The sequence below is a fragment of the Siphateles boraxobius genome, unplaced genomic scaffold, assembly GCF_051911475.1.
Source record: "Siphateles boraxobius isolate OS27281-9 unplaced genomic scaffold, OSU_SipBor_1 19, whole genome shotgun sequence".
In the NCBI taxonomy this organism is placed as follows: domain Eukaryota; kingdom Metazoa; phylum Chordata; class Actinopteri; order Cypriniformes; family Leuciscidae; genus Siphateles; species Siphateles boraxobius.
Window position 1 is genome coordinate 11,770,700 of NW_027508799.1, and position 15,246 is coordinate 11,785,945.

Sequence of the window (15,246 nt, forward strand, 5' to 3'; positions counted from 1 at the left end):
AGCTATGCAGCCAGTTAACTTAGTTGTGCAAATTTAGCTAACAGTAACGTTAGTTAAAACTAGTTACAACACAACAACGGTAACATTAACTTCAATTACGAAAGAGCAGTAACTAGCTAACTATGCAAAACTAAGTTAGCTGGCTGCATCTATAAAATTAAGCTACCTATAAAGGAAGGAATCTCTATAAAGTATGTAACTGTTAAGTTATGTATCTGTAACGATTCATCCGATCAACTTTACACTTGAATGTGAAGTTATTTGGATGAGCAGGTATCCAGACAACTGCAAGCACAGACTAATCAATCGGACTGTTTTAGACGGGCACTGCACTTGTCAAAGAAATTCTGTTTTGTTTTTTCAGGCAAACCAGCCTATGAAATGCTGGAGTGTCATACCGACTGGGTAATGTCATCACACCTTGGCCACACAGAAGTCAAAAACACACACACACAGCGTTTTAATCGGAGGACGAAGAGACAGCAAGCTCTGACAGGGAACAACACTTCACCTGCAACACCATTGGATCCAGCTGCACAGAGTTCACAAGTGGATGACGCTGCAACTCCAGATGAAGCTGCACAGAGTTCACAAGTGGATGACACTGCACAGGAGGATAACAACAGAGAACAGCAGGAATGCAGTTTTTGTAGCCACAGGCGTGCTGAAATTAACCGCTTGCTGGAGGAGAACAGGATACTGAAGGAAGAGCTCTCCCAAAAGAAGATGGATGAGCATTTCTTTAAAGATGATGACCTGAAGGTAACGTACTACGCTGGGCTTCCATGTTTTGCTGTTTTGATGGGCTTGCTGCAGCAGCTTCTTCCTTGCATGCCACAGACTGTCCGAAAACTTTCGCCTTTTCAGATGCTCCTCTTAACCCTGATGCGCCTGAGGCTGAATCTGCCAATCCAGCACATTGCACACATCTTCTGCATAGACCGAAAGACTGTTTCCACCATAGCTACAATGTTTACACACCTTAGCCCTTTGGTGCACTGGCCTGAGCGACATTGCTTGCAAGGTAGCATGCCACATCAGTTTGTTGAGGCTTTTGGCAATCGTGTTATTACACAATAACAATCAGTTATTGTGGACTGCTTTGAAATTAACATTGAAAGAGCATCAAATCTGAAAGCTAGAGCACAGACATTTTCTCACTACAAACACAGGCACACCCTCAAGTATCTTATTAGCATTACACCACAGGGAGCTAACTCTTTAATTTCCAAAGGATGGGGAGGTCATGTCAGTGACAAGCATGTGACTGAGAACAGAGGCCTTCTTAATAAATTATTACCCGGAGACTTGGTGTTGGCGGATCGGGGATTTGACATCAGGGACAGCGTCGGATTAATGTGTGCAAAAGTGAAAATCCCTGCATTCACAAGAGGACGCTGCCAGTTGGATGCAAAAGATGTGGAGGAGACAAGGCAGATAGCTCACCTCAGGGTCCATGTGGAGAGGGTGATTGGATGTGTACGCACCAAGTACACCATACTAAGTGAGACGATACCTGTGAGCATGGTGCTCCCATGTGAAGATGATGACATGATTTTCCTTGACAAGATTGTGTCTGTGTGCTGTGCCTTGACTAATATGTGCCCTAGTGTTGTCGTGAAACCATAAAACATGACATAAACCGTATGAACTGCAAATGTTGCATACCATGTGTAAATAAATTATGGAAAACTACGTCAATTCTAAGTCTTTTTATTTATGTCACATAACATGAACTTAGTGCAATGCTGAAGTAAATATGTTTCACGGTAACAATGTAGTGCAAATATAACAGGCAAAACAATTAATAGGTACTTATAACAAAACTTGCAGTGTAACAGGTAAAATAACTTAAAGGCACTTATAACAGGAACTGCTGTGTAACAGGTAAAATAACTTAAAGACGCTTATAACAGGACCTGCAGTGTAACAGGTAAAATAATTAATAGGCACTTATAACAGGACCTGCAGTATAACAATGTAGTGCAAATATAACAGGTAAAAGAACTAATAGGCATGTATAACAGGACCTGCAGTATAACAATGTAGTGCAAATATAACAGGTAAAATAATAATAATAACCACAGCACAGTCTCGCTGTGTCCACACAACAAAGTCACAAAACCCTGACCTGTGGACAAAGATCTGAGTTTGAGCCTGGCTGTAATACTTGTGTGTCTTCTTCAAGTTTAGTTTCCCATCAGTTAGCTGAAGACAAAAGTTGCTGTCATCTGTACAGGCCTGCAGGATGGAGTTGTTTTCGTGCTTATATGTGCATTTGATTTCCAGACAGCCTTTCCCACAACATCTGCAGTGAATGAGCCCATCAGGTGATGCCCCAACCTCTGGAAATGATGGATTTATGATAAAACCACATTGCTCCACTTTCAGGTTATCGTGCTGGGAAGCTGTCAGTGTGACATAGGTCTGCCTTGCTTCTTCCTCGTGGTCTATCCCCTATTTGATGGCAGCTGTGGATGCTGTTTTTTTGGGGCAGCACACCCTCCTCACAGTTGACAAAGCTGGTCTGGCAACACCTCTGGACACAACGGCATGGATGTTGGAAGCTGTTATTTTTCCTGCTCTTGATGTGTACTAGGCAGGGGATCGATGCTGCTGTCTTGTCTGAGCTTCCACTGCAACCGCCTGTGCCTCTGTTACTGCTACCATGTGTGTGAGGCCCTCACAATGCTGCTGCAGGACAGGCAGTTCACATCCATCCTTCCCTGGGTCACGAAGGTGCTGTAGGGACTTTGGGACTACACGTGGCTTAACAGGGTCTGCATAATTTTGGTAGTAGCCCTCCATTCCAGAAAGGCAAATAGCCTTGCTGTGAGTATGCAAAATTTCAAGCAGGGGTGACAAGTTTGAAAGTGTCGTCGTGTGTCCACACGGACTTGTGCAACCAACACGAGTCTGTATCCATAACATTGTGCTCTCTCCACTGATGCACTTGTCGAGCGCCCTCTTCTTAGCTGCGCCAGAGGAGAAGTCAATCTTGTATCCCACCTCAGCTTGGACCTTGTCCACACTACTCGGCATCATCCAGTAGGCTGGAACATCAGTGACTGTCTTGGTACCCCGTATCCGCACTGCTACTTCAATTTTAAACAGGAGGGCCCCAACATGTGTGCAAGACTCTGCTATGCCAGCCATGCATGTGCAGTTTGCACACTCCACTTGCCCACTGGTATTAAGGATCACCCATGGCTTGAGTGGAGGTTCATTGAGGCGTTGAGAGTGCAAAACCTAAGACATAAATAACACTGATAAGCATTAAATTAATTATATATGTATATATATTCCAATAGCCTTCACATTTACACACCAGTGAAAATAGTTGTAAATTTATAGTCAAATCTCCTGTATAATGTTTTGTAGACATGCACTTTTGATCTCTTTACTAGTTCTTTATTTATGTTTATGTGTACGGTTAAGCACCAATATACCAAGGTAAATTCCTCGTATGTGAAAATTTACCTGGAAATAAACCTGATTCTGATTTAGTACAGAAACTAGTCTAGAACAGTGCAGAAACAACAACAACAACAGCGTTTCGCCTGGAAATTACATTCAATAAAAGTAAAGAACTTAACCAAGATGTTTCCTAAGTAAAAAAAGAAAATAAATATACGACGCAGAGTTTAACTTGCTGTTTTGTTGTTGAGTTTAGTATGGTGACAGAGAGGTGTGTCTGGTGCGTGGTGATTACCTACCTACCTGGTCGTTGAGTTTATAAATCTCCGGGTCCTGAACCCAACTAGCGCTCCTTTGCTTCCTTGTTCAGCTTATCTTGGTAGATAACCTTGTGCTTGATCTTTGCACAGTCCAAGTGTGTTTGTTTACCTACGTTACAACAGCTGTGTCCTAAAAGATGGCCGCCGCTACCCAGAATGCTCTGCGTCGTGACGTAGTTAACCATTCTTTATACAGTATATGAACAGACATGGCATCAATTTTGCCTTATCAATTCAAGCCAGAGTCCGAAGAGGAAACGTCCAGAGATGCCGATGAACCAGAAACCCAATCAGAAACACGACTGGAGCAGGACCTTTCCCAATGGTAAGTGTCAATGTACCGTAGTTTATGGCACTTCAGGCCAATGGAACATGCATAATCGGAGTAATAATGTCTGAGAAGTGATGTGCTGTAATCGGATTCATTTTGCTTTCGTAACGCAAGTATTAAACGAATTAAGGCCTCATTATGCGTCTGCGTCAACTCCACGGCGTAGCTACGCCGTCACTCCTACGGCGTCGTGGTCGTTTTATGGTTCTGCGTCAGGTTGAGTTGCATCGCGGTGCATCTGACCAATCACAGCCCTTGTGGTCTGCGTCGCCTCGATGCGTAGTTAAAATTTTTTGGAGGTGCACGTCGAGCTACGGCGGAGGGGTTCGCGGCGACGCAGAGGGGTCTGCAGGGGTACGTCGTCAATTCGACGTAGAAGCATAAAACAGGCTTTAATTGGCAATTTTTTTAGGTGCACGTGTGGGAACTGTATCAAAATGCCAAGCGCGGCTGAAAATCTTTGCTGCAAGGAAGTACGACAGGTAGTGTTGATCAGTAATGCACGGGTCAATGTATAAACAACCCGCACCCGACCGACGTTTTCAACTGACCTGCCCGCAACTCGGACCGAAAAAAAAGAAAGAAAATATTGTACCCGACCTGCTTCCTGACCCGCATTTTTTAAAAGTAGTAAATGCTCATCGTAGCGTCATTGGGCCATAGACGTAGGATCTAGGGGTGCGGGGGACACATACATAAAAAAATACAAATACAAAAAATACATAAAACTGACATTACTGAGCTATATGCGTTTAAAAGCCTATTAAAATGGTACAATGGCATTGCTCAATTCAACATGTCGGAAAATCTGGCATTTTGTCCCGCGTCAGCATTTATTCAAAAGTTAATAACGCTCAACATTCAAAAGGTAAAAAGGATTTCCCACTTGTATTAGTAGGCTTAGGCTATTTCGCCACGTGGATGCCCAATTGAAGCTCTCACAAGCACAAAATGCAGGCATTGAATATGTTAATAAAGTCTTTATTAAAGCATTTTAGACTAACAAAAACAGGTAGGCTAACTTCTTAGCCAAAGGCTGAGGCTATAATATCCATAAATAAATGTTCACAAATACCCATGAAAGTAAAACTGAAACACACAGTAAACTTAACCTGGGCTTAAAAAGAAGGTTAAAGGCTGCCACTTGTTGGTAAAAAAAAAAAAAAAAAAGCCTAATACAAGATAGACGTAAAATATGCATTTGTATAAGAAAATAAAATAGGCTGCATTGTTTAGCCTACCCAATTATATCCATAAAACTAACACAGGAACCTAAATCAGATACAGTAAGCCTAACTTGGGCTTAAATGGGCTATAAGTTGCCGTTGGTGGCCTAAAACAGAAGATTAGCCTACTTAGTTTTAGCTTTGCTCGCGCTGTGTAGAAATAATATTGAATCAACCGTCCCTGGGTTGAGACGGTTTCTTCTCGCCTCGCTAAGCAGCATCATCGGCCCATTCAGCGAAGTCCACTCTAGGTCTTTTCTCTCTCTGACTTTCGCTAGTGACGTCTATGGAAGGTAAAATAGCATTTGTCAATAATGTCATTTACCAGCATTAAATTGAAATATCCCATTTATCATTAATAACGCAGCCACTTACCCTCGCCTGTAGAGGTCCATGGTGCTGAAGTGCTTGAAGTCTCAGGAGAGTCCGCGGCTTCAAAAGACACAGGGTATATGTGGTTGCCAACGGTTATGTGGAGATGTTTTCTTTCAGTCTCGGTCATCATTTTGAGACTTTTGTAGCGGGGGCAGAGGAAGAGGAAGATTTTGTGTGTGTCTGTGAGGATTAACTTTTGATGGAGTAGAGCAAGTGCGCACGTACTGAGCAAAACCATGTACTCTGGGAGACTGGTTGGCAGTGTGCACCCAGCTTGTAAAACCACAGCATCACTAAATGCAGTGTCGGGTATTCCTCTCCCTGCAACTCCTCAGATGCTTTCTTAAAAGGCTCCCAGAAATCTATCACAGTTGTGAGCGTGTTTTGATATACGCCTTCCATGCGCTCTGACTGCCCCCTGCATTTCGAGTAGCTCGTTAATTCCCCTGTATTGCTTGCTCACAGATTTGAGCATATCAATTTTGCTATTCCAACGAGTCTCATACTCTTGGACTAAGCCATGTGGGAGAGCTGTGCTTGAACTGGCTTTTTTAAGATATTTGACAATGCCCTTGCACGCGTCAATCATCTCCTTTACCTCCTCAATGTCAGATCGACTGAACGTATGTTTCAGAATTGTGTTCAGAACATGGGCTGCACATAGTATCCAGTGATCATTTTTTAGGGCAATTTTTAATGTTAGAGCCCTGGTCACTCACGAGCACCACTTGATCAAATGAGATCCCGTAAGAACACAGCTGCTCATTAATCTGTTTGTGGATGTTGATTGCTGTTTTGGGCAATGTGCAATCGAATTCCACTGTGCACATAACACGGCTTGCCAGCTTCCAATCCTCTATGATATAATGGCACGTCAAGACAGAGTACGACCTTCTGTTAAAATCATCAGTCCACATATCAGTCGTTATTGCAACCCCTCCATTTTCATGCACCGCTGACTTCAGAACCTCGGATAAGGCTTCTTTCTTGACCATGGCCTGTTTTTTAGCTCGATCACAGACTGTCTGCCTATGAGGAAGTACTCCATTTGCGTCGACTGAGCCATAACGTGCTCCAATGTTGATGAGACCCTGGGCCGCTTTCTTAAAACCTTCCCCCGAAACAATATCAAAGGGGCGCAGATCTGTGCAACAAAATTCCACGCAATAATCCACAAATTTACTCTTCACTTGAAGAGGAATTTTCGTGTGGTCAGGGCGCATATAGGCATCTATAGTTTGTGGCCTGGGTTGGCCTGACGCTGCTCTATTGGGCTGTGATGGCTTCCCGGGGCCTCACTTGTGACGCGCCATGTTGGTCGTGCCAGTTTTGTGGCTATCAAATGTGTAAATAGAATCGCAAGAAGTACACATGACAAAGCCAGCACTTTGGTCATCATCTTTCATTATTTCGGCAAATGTCTCCCACACTTTGCTCTTTCTATTTGTGTATTTGCGGAGCTTCCACTCCCCAGTCTTCACCTTTTCTCTTGCCGCCTCCATCTCTACCTGCAGACTGAGCTTGTGCCTCGTGCGTCATCTTCGCGCCAGTTATTCAGCCAATAAAGTGTATGCCTATGTATTTCATAGAAAATTGTGTATAGTACTATATAAATTACAAAGGTTTAATTGGCATCTTTATTTCAAACGACCCGACCGACCACGACCCGAATATCATTAAAAATATATTTGGATGACTCGTAATCGCGGGGGACTGCGGCTGACCGCAGGCACCCGCTCATTTTGGATCAACCCGCGCATCACTGGTGTTGATCTATTGTTTTTGCAATACTTGTGCCTTTGACACTAGTACATGCAGACCTGCCAACCTGTATGCATTTTGCATAGCGGATACGAATTTTGACCTCAAAGCACGCTGGTAGGATCTGTCACTCTAAACTACGCAAAAACCTGGTGACGTGCCTATGTTCACGCGCCTTTGTTCACGCGCAGTCCTCAAATCAATCAACAGCAAATTGATAAGAGCGATTACTGATAAGCGCGAGTCTGGAGAAACAGACGTTATTTATTCATTCTCAGGATTGAGAAACGTTGCCTTCATGTGACGTTATTGTGTTAATAATAACCTAAGTACCTAATTGACCCTTCGCAAAGACCCTCCCCCCTTAGTTACTGTCGCTATGTCCGCTAAGCTACGCCGCTCTCACGCACACACCATGTTCTCACGCAGTGAAAAATACATCGCGGATCAGAGAGGAGACTGACAATACGGTGACAGACAGGACAGACCAGGTTACTTGTCGGTTACTTTTGATATTAAACAAAGTCTCCCCTTTCAAATTTGGTCATTTTAAAAAATAAATTTAAACAATAAATACCGTTTTGTGGCTCTTTAATGTGTCGTGACAGATCGCTGTAGAGCCTCAGTTAAAGCTGCTCGTGAACCGATCATCTCTTCCTTCTAGTTCATTTATAGCATCAAATAAACATGAATGAACATTAGAAGGAATGTTGTTTTAACCGCGGAAAGGCGTCAGTATATTCAGTTTTTCAAGTTCAAATCCTCCCATGTTAATCTACAAACTCTCCTGACTGCTTTGTCGGACAAAATGGCGGATGGCGAAGTATGATTGGTCAGATCACCTGTTAATCAAGCTGCCTGCAAAGGGTCAATTATGTTACATATTTATTTTGTATGAAAATTAGCTCGTTAGTTACTTATGGATTAAACAAAGTAGCCTACTATTGTAGCAGTGCTGCGCAAGATCTCTCTCACAAACACTGACGCGCGCACACAGAGAGAGAAGATAATTGTAAAATGAAAATTGACGGGCTAAGTTTGAATTTTGTTCTTGGTTATGTTTTTTTCTGTCAAAATGTCAGAAAGCATTTTTGTATTATTATCCATCCGTGTTTTTAAAATTCGTTAAATTGCGGACGTTTTACTGTTAACACAGCCCTCATTATGTCGGATTCGTCTAATTTATTGATATTCTTTTCAGAATAAGTGATTCGTTTTGCTATTATTGGACTCCTGTCTATTCATTGTCAACTATTTTCTATAAATATGTTTGTATTGGCTAACGTTTATTTATGGAGTTTCCTTTGTGTCTTTTTAATTCAATTAAACACTGTGTTTGAGAGTAAAGCTAACTATTTTGTAATAAAAAAAATAAAAGAGTGCAAAAAAAGTATTCTAAAGGGTCAACAATAAAGAAGTTGATAAAATTATTTGCAGTGCAGTGTAACCTTTTGAAAACTTTTTTAATTTTTTTTGTGCACTTCATTTTCATTTTGTGTGGGTTTGTTATTTTCATCACAAACCCACTCATTTTGCTCTCTTTTCTTCTGTCTTTTTTGCGGGTGTAAATATTTTGCTTTTCGAGTTGAAATTTTTTGCTTGCGAGTTGATAAGTTTTGCTTGCGCGTGAAGCTGTACCTCAGTGGGCGGTCTCCAGATGAAAGGCCTTTTTCTATTGGTCACCCTCGATTGAAGAGACAGGTTGGCCACGCCCACCACAGTTTCCCACCGCTGCTGCTGCCTGCCATCATCGTCGCCAGTCTGTCTGAGAGAAAAGCGAGCGAACTTCTAGAATGGCGAGCAACAGGTCGTTTACTGGGTAAGTACAGGGGCGAAACCACCGAGTGTTAAGCCCCGTTCACACCGCCAGCGACTTTGTCGCTGTATGTCGCAAGGCTCTGTTCTGTGATGTCTCTTGTGGGCGTTCGTAGTGCTGTCGCTCTAATGTTATTGGTAGACTGCACGTCTGGCCATATCTATACAAAACCATCACAAGTGATATATACAACTATACAATTTTAATTTGACTAGGAATTAGGCTAAAAAGAAACAGTATATGCTGTTGGGAGAGTGTTTTTATATTACCATAGCAGTGTTCAGTGGATTAAATAATTTACTAGATTAACGATCGATCAATCAACAAATTAAACTCACTCATACTGTCATAAATTACTAAAACGTCATTCGAATTTGACAAATAATCAATTTTCTTGTCCCTAATAGTCAAAACAATGCAGGGGAAACTGTAAAATGAACTGCAGCAGTACTAAACTTGCATCATAAAATTAGACAACTCGAACTATAAATGTATGAATTAAACTCACTGAGACTGTCGACAGTTTCTTTTCCATGCATCATTTTATTATATCCATATATGTGGTTACAGTCAAATCATATTAAACAGTGTAATCATCCTCGAACTCTTCTGTCTTGCCTGCACTCGAGACGGTGAAGTGAGCTCCACTGAAAAGGCTTCTTTCCTATTGGTTGTCCTTCGCGAAAATCGCTTCTCATTTGCATAAAGTTGAAATCAACTTTTGTCGCTTGTCTCTTGTCGCTTGACACGCCCACATTCTGTCGCCAACGGTCAATGTCGCTCGTGTCGCCGGAGGTCGCCAGCGCTCCATTGAAATGAATGGGATCATGTCGCTTTGTCGCTGCGTGTCGCTGGCGGTGTGAACGGGGCTTTAGAGGGGTATGCAGCAGCAACAATTTTGCAAGTCTGTTAACATTAATATTTGCAAGCCTCCAAGTTTGGTAGCAAATCTATGCTACCATGGTAAACCAGAGATATTGCGTTAGTTGTTTTCCAATTATTGTCATTTATTGTACATGCTACCTTATATTTTTCAGTTTTCAGCTCAGCAACCTCGGTTTTGCATATTCTAAGCTAGCTAGGTACATATTCTGGCTGCTACATTCCCAGTGTTAGCAAACGCTAGTCTGTTAACATGAATATTTGCAAGCCTCCTCCAAGCAGAGACGTTACACTTTAAATCATACCTGTTGCCTTTCACCATCCACTTATTTAGCTGCTTTCGCATCCCTTTTTCATGCCATCTCCTTTTCCCTCTTTCTTTTTTTATTTTTAGCCCCCGACAGCTTTTTCGCTTTATCCATCTTTTTCGAGTTTCAACGACAACTCACTCCTGTGCTGCTCACTCAGTGCTCACGCGCCCCCTCGCGATATTACCCTATGTCAAAATAAATTGTATAATGGAATCTTTTGAGTGATGGAATCTGCTCAAATTGTGCTCATAATTGTAATTGTATGATAGAATCTACTCTAGCCTGTAGTCCTCTAAAATGTATATAACTTTTTTATATTTAACTTATAAAACATTTACATAAATTTATATAACTATTATAAATCCAATTATTTTTTTATTTTTTTTAACCATCACTTTGGCGCCACCATGATCCCCCCATGGCGCCCATCATATAGCGCATACCCACTTTTTGCACCACTGGGTAAGTAAGATAATTTAATGTCATATACAGTGACAAGTGAACTGAATGATTCTCTCTTCTTATGCTGTCCCATTTAAATACGTTGCGTCGGATAGACCAGTCTGTAGTTAGTGTTACCACTGACTAGATTGTATTAGCAAACACCAAATAGTAACGTTACCGTTTGCTGTGTGATTGATGTCCAATGTTGCTATCTGAGCAGACATACATAATCACATTGGATTTTCTCAGCGTATCTTTAAAGGTTAAGAGGCCACTATTTTCGATGTTCGTATAGTTAGTTTCTGGAGTAAATACAGCTATATAGGCTATATTCTGTACTTACATGACTTTGGCCAATCAGCGTGCACTAATGTCACTGGTAACGTTAGTTCCTATAACGTTAGTCCTGGTTTAGACCCGCCATTAGTTCAAGAAACCAACGTTATAATAAGATTCCTCCGGTGTCATGCACGTTAGTATTTTCACCCAAAAATAGTTTAAAGTCAGTTATTCATCGGTAATTTCGCTGTAGTGTGTCAGAATTGCATCACCTTGGAGACGTTGCCACAGTTCTTCTGGATTTAGTCTGTCTCAGTTTTTTTCTGTTTCTTTATGTAATCCCAGAAAGACTCATCAATGATGGTGAAATCAGATTATTCCGGCTGTTGTCAGACTCATTGGCCCTCATTTATCAAAAGTGCGTACACCAAATTTCCAGCGTACACCTGGCGTACACCCAAAACCATGGTGACTTTGATATTTATCAATATGGACGTTGGCTCAAATCCTACGCCAGGTCAGGAGGTGGTGTACATGTACGCACGTTTTGAGTTAGTGCGGAAATGCGCAGAAAAACAATTCCTAACACCACAAAACGCACTGACAAACTAAAAGATATGAGGAGCTCTTTTCCAAAACGCGATAAACGCCATTTTTAAAAATAAATTTGTATTTTTTTTCTATTAATAAACTAGTGTTGTGTCTGCAAAGATGAAATTGATGATCACCATCTCCGTAGTGAACGCGCCTATAGAGAGAGTAGCCTATTTATTTTCGTTTATAATTGTTTCGTTTAAAGACATTTCAAGCTTTCTCTATAGATATATTTCTCATGTCTGTGAGGCATATACTGAGTTTCGGTTAATTTGTAATGAGATGCGCTCCAGTTCACGTGCAATTCAAGGGACCGCGCCCGCGCCTTCATGATTATATTATCTGCTATTTGCTTCTTATTTATTAAATCCAGGCAATTGGTTGATGAAAAAAATATTAAAATCAAGATACAATTTATACAAAACGAAATTCACTTTAAAGAAAGGCTTTCTACAAAACAAAACTTAATTAAGTGGCCAAAATCATGTCTGAGCATGTCTCCCGATATATTGCGCATCCTATCTTAGCCTATGTTCACTTTTCATAATCAACATAGGTGGGGAAAAAATATCATTATTATTTTTTTAACAAATATGAAACTAAATGCACTTAGTTAATGGCTACAACACGTAGCCTAATAGTAGGCCTGAATATTGTTATCATTACTTTTTTCAAGTTCGGCACAAATTACTATTAGCCTAAATGTGTTACTAAATGATTTGAATGTATTTTTAACATTGTTGTATTTAAGGACTGTATTTGTGTGTTATTTTTAAATTATTTGTTTTATGTGGTGGACAATATTGGAACGTGACATTGGAAATATTTATTTTATTTTTACTATTTAATTTATTTTACTATTTATTTTGTTTGGCTTTTATTTATTTCATGCAGTTGCACTTATTTAATTTATATTAATTTATAGTATGAATCCCTGATTATGTTGCATGTTCTCTTCTTGTTGTTTTTGTTGTTGTTTTTTTAGACAAAAAATGGATGGATTTATAGCGTTTTGAAAAAAAAAATACAATTAACTTTGAATTTATCATCAACAATATTGTTGTTTGATTTAATAATAATTTTTCATGATGGTGATGGTCTCGATCTCCAGAGAAGTGTCTCCTCTTTGCCGTCTTCCGTGTGGCCATGGTGTAAAATGAGGGCGTTGGGGAAGCGGATACTTTAATATATAGGGGCGTGTTATTCTAATGACGATCGTTTTCAGCCGCGGGATTTATCAAGGGCAGGTATTGCGTACACCTGGATTTCAAAGGTACGTACAGCTTCATAAATCAGGCGGTGAGAGGAGTGTAAGCAGAATCTTACGACAACATATACGCCCGTTTCTACGCAAGAATGATAAATGAAGGCCATTGTGCATATGAACATCTCACTGGATTATTACAATTAATGGCTAAATGCATGTTTGGAAATGTAAAGTTACACTGATATTTAACATCTATTTTTGAGGGTGAAAATACTCATGTGCCTAAAACATTTGCACAGTACTGTATAATATGTATGTATATGTGTGTGAGAGTGTGTGTACATTGATCTAGCCACATGGATTGTATTTTAACAGTGTATTGCATGTATAGTTGTTGTATGTTTTACATAGAATTTGAGTTATTTTCTTTGTCTTAATGGCAGAATTGAAAGCCAACCAGGCAGGTCACAACCGTAGGTAAGCTATTAGCTTATTTCTACAAATTAATAAGTTGACAGTTTGTTTTGGTCAGTATTATAATACTAGTGTTTTCCACCTAAACCTTTTTTTCCCAGTATGACCAACGTGCTGTAACCGAAGCAGCACAACATTTAATGTCCTTGGTGGCCAGAGTAATCCCTGAGGAAAATACAAGACAGGGTCAGACTCAGAGCCAGATGCTGCAGTCAGTAAGACCTACTGTGGAACATGAAATGACTAGGTAGATAGCAAGCATATTTAAAAGTGCCAGTTCAGGTGTTATTCACACAGAATACTCAAACATTTTTTTATTTTTTTTTATAGTGATAGAAGTTCGGCATAGGATGCAGCAGCTAAAAATAGTATTTCTTGCTACTCAAAAATAAACACCAAAAACACACACATTAAAGGGTTAGTTCACCCAAAAATGAAAATTCTGTAAGTATTTACTCACCCTCATGTTGTTCCAGCCCCGTAAGACCGTCGTTCATCTTCGGAACACGAATTAAGATATTTTTGATGAAATCTGAGAGCTGGATCATTCCTCCATACTCCTCCATAGGCTTCTTCAGGGATTGAATTTTGCCAGCCCCGAAGTCATTAAAGACATCGTTAAAATAGTCCAAGTGGCTACAGTGGCTCAATCTTAAGTTTATCAAACAACGAGAATACTTTCTAATAATAATAATAATTCATTACATTTATATAGTGCTATTCAAGGTACTCAAAGCGCTTTACATGGAAGGGGGGATCTCCTCAACCACCAGCAATGTGCAGCATCCACCTGGATGATGCTACGGCAGCCATATTGCGCCAGAAAGCCTACCACACACCAGCTTACTGGTGGAGAGGAGACAGTGATGAAGCCAATCAGTCAATTTATGGGGATGATTAGGAGGCCATGATGGACAGAGGTCAAGGGGCAAATTTGGCCAGGATGCAGGGTTACACCCCTACTCTTTTTCGAAGGACATTCTGGGATTTTTAATGACCACAGAGAGTCAGAACCCTCAATTTAAAGTCTCATCCGAAGGACGGTGCTCTTTGACAGAATAGTGTCCCCATCACTATACTGGGGCATTAGGACTCACTCACACCACATGGTGAGCGCCCCCTGCTGGCCTCACTAACACCTCTTCCAGCAGCAACCTGGTTTTCTCAGGAGGTCTCCCATCCAGGTACTGACCAAGCTCAGCCCTGCATAGCTTCAGTGGGCAACCAGTCTTGATATGGACACCTCTTTGGCACACCTCTTATGTCAATAACCTCACCTGACTCCCTACTCTACTGTGTATATTTACTGTTCTACCTGACATAATATTATTTTTTTATGTATTTCTTTTTCTCCCTTTTTTACCCTCATTGTAATGTTTGAGGCAGTATTTGTATGCTTCTGGACCTTGGAGTAACCGATGAATAAAAATAAATTAATAAATTAATAAAAAGCAATTAGGTACAAGAGGCTAACTCAGCCATGCCATATTTAGCCAACTAAACTCTAAACAAATGTTATTACACAACTTTTGAGTTAATCAGCCAGGACACAAATAATAATATGCATTTTGTGATTATTGACACATGCCAAAAACCTTCATTGGTTTGGTGATTAAAAATAACTATTTGCTTCCCCTTGATGAAATTAACAAGTAAATCTCTTGAACGATAGAAAAATAACTAAATTAAAAAAAAATGGTAACACTTTATCTTAAGGTGTAGTTACTATAATAATAACTGTAAATTATGCATAGTTACAAGTAACTAACCCTATCCTTAACCCTATATAAGTTCATGTAGTTAATATTA

At 40.4% G+C, this 15,246-nt stretch overlaps 1 long non-coding RNA gene and 1 pseudogene across 1 annotated transcript; both read left to right on the forward strand.

Annotated features, from left to right (window-relative positions):
- Window positions 1-408: 408 nt before the first annotated feature.
- LOC143742399 (uncharacterized) lies at window positions 409-1,629 on the forward strand (annotated as a pseudogene).
- A 2,300-nt stretch (window positions 1,630-3,929) lies between these two features.
- Window positions 3,930-4,555, forward strand: LOC143741499 (uncharacterized). The gene is made up of 2 exons (XR_013205087.1): window positions 3,930-4,062; window positions 4,481-4,555. It is a non-coding gene; the product is annotated as an uncharacterized LOC143741499 (long non-coding RNA).
- The last annotated feature ends 10,691 nt before the right edge of the window (window positions 4,556-15,246 follow it).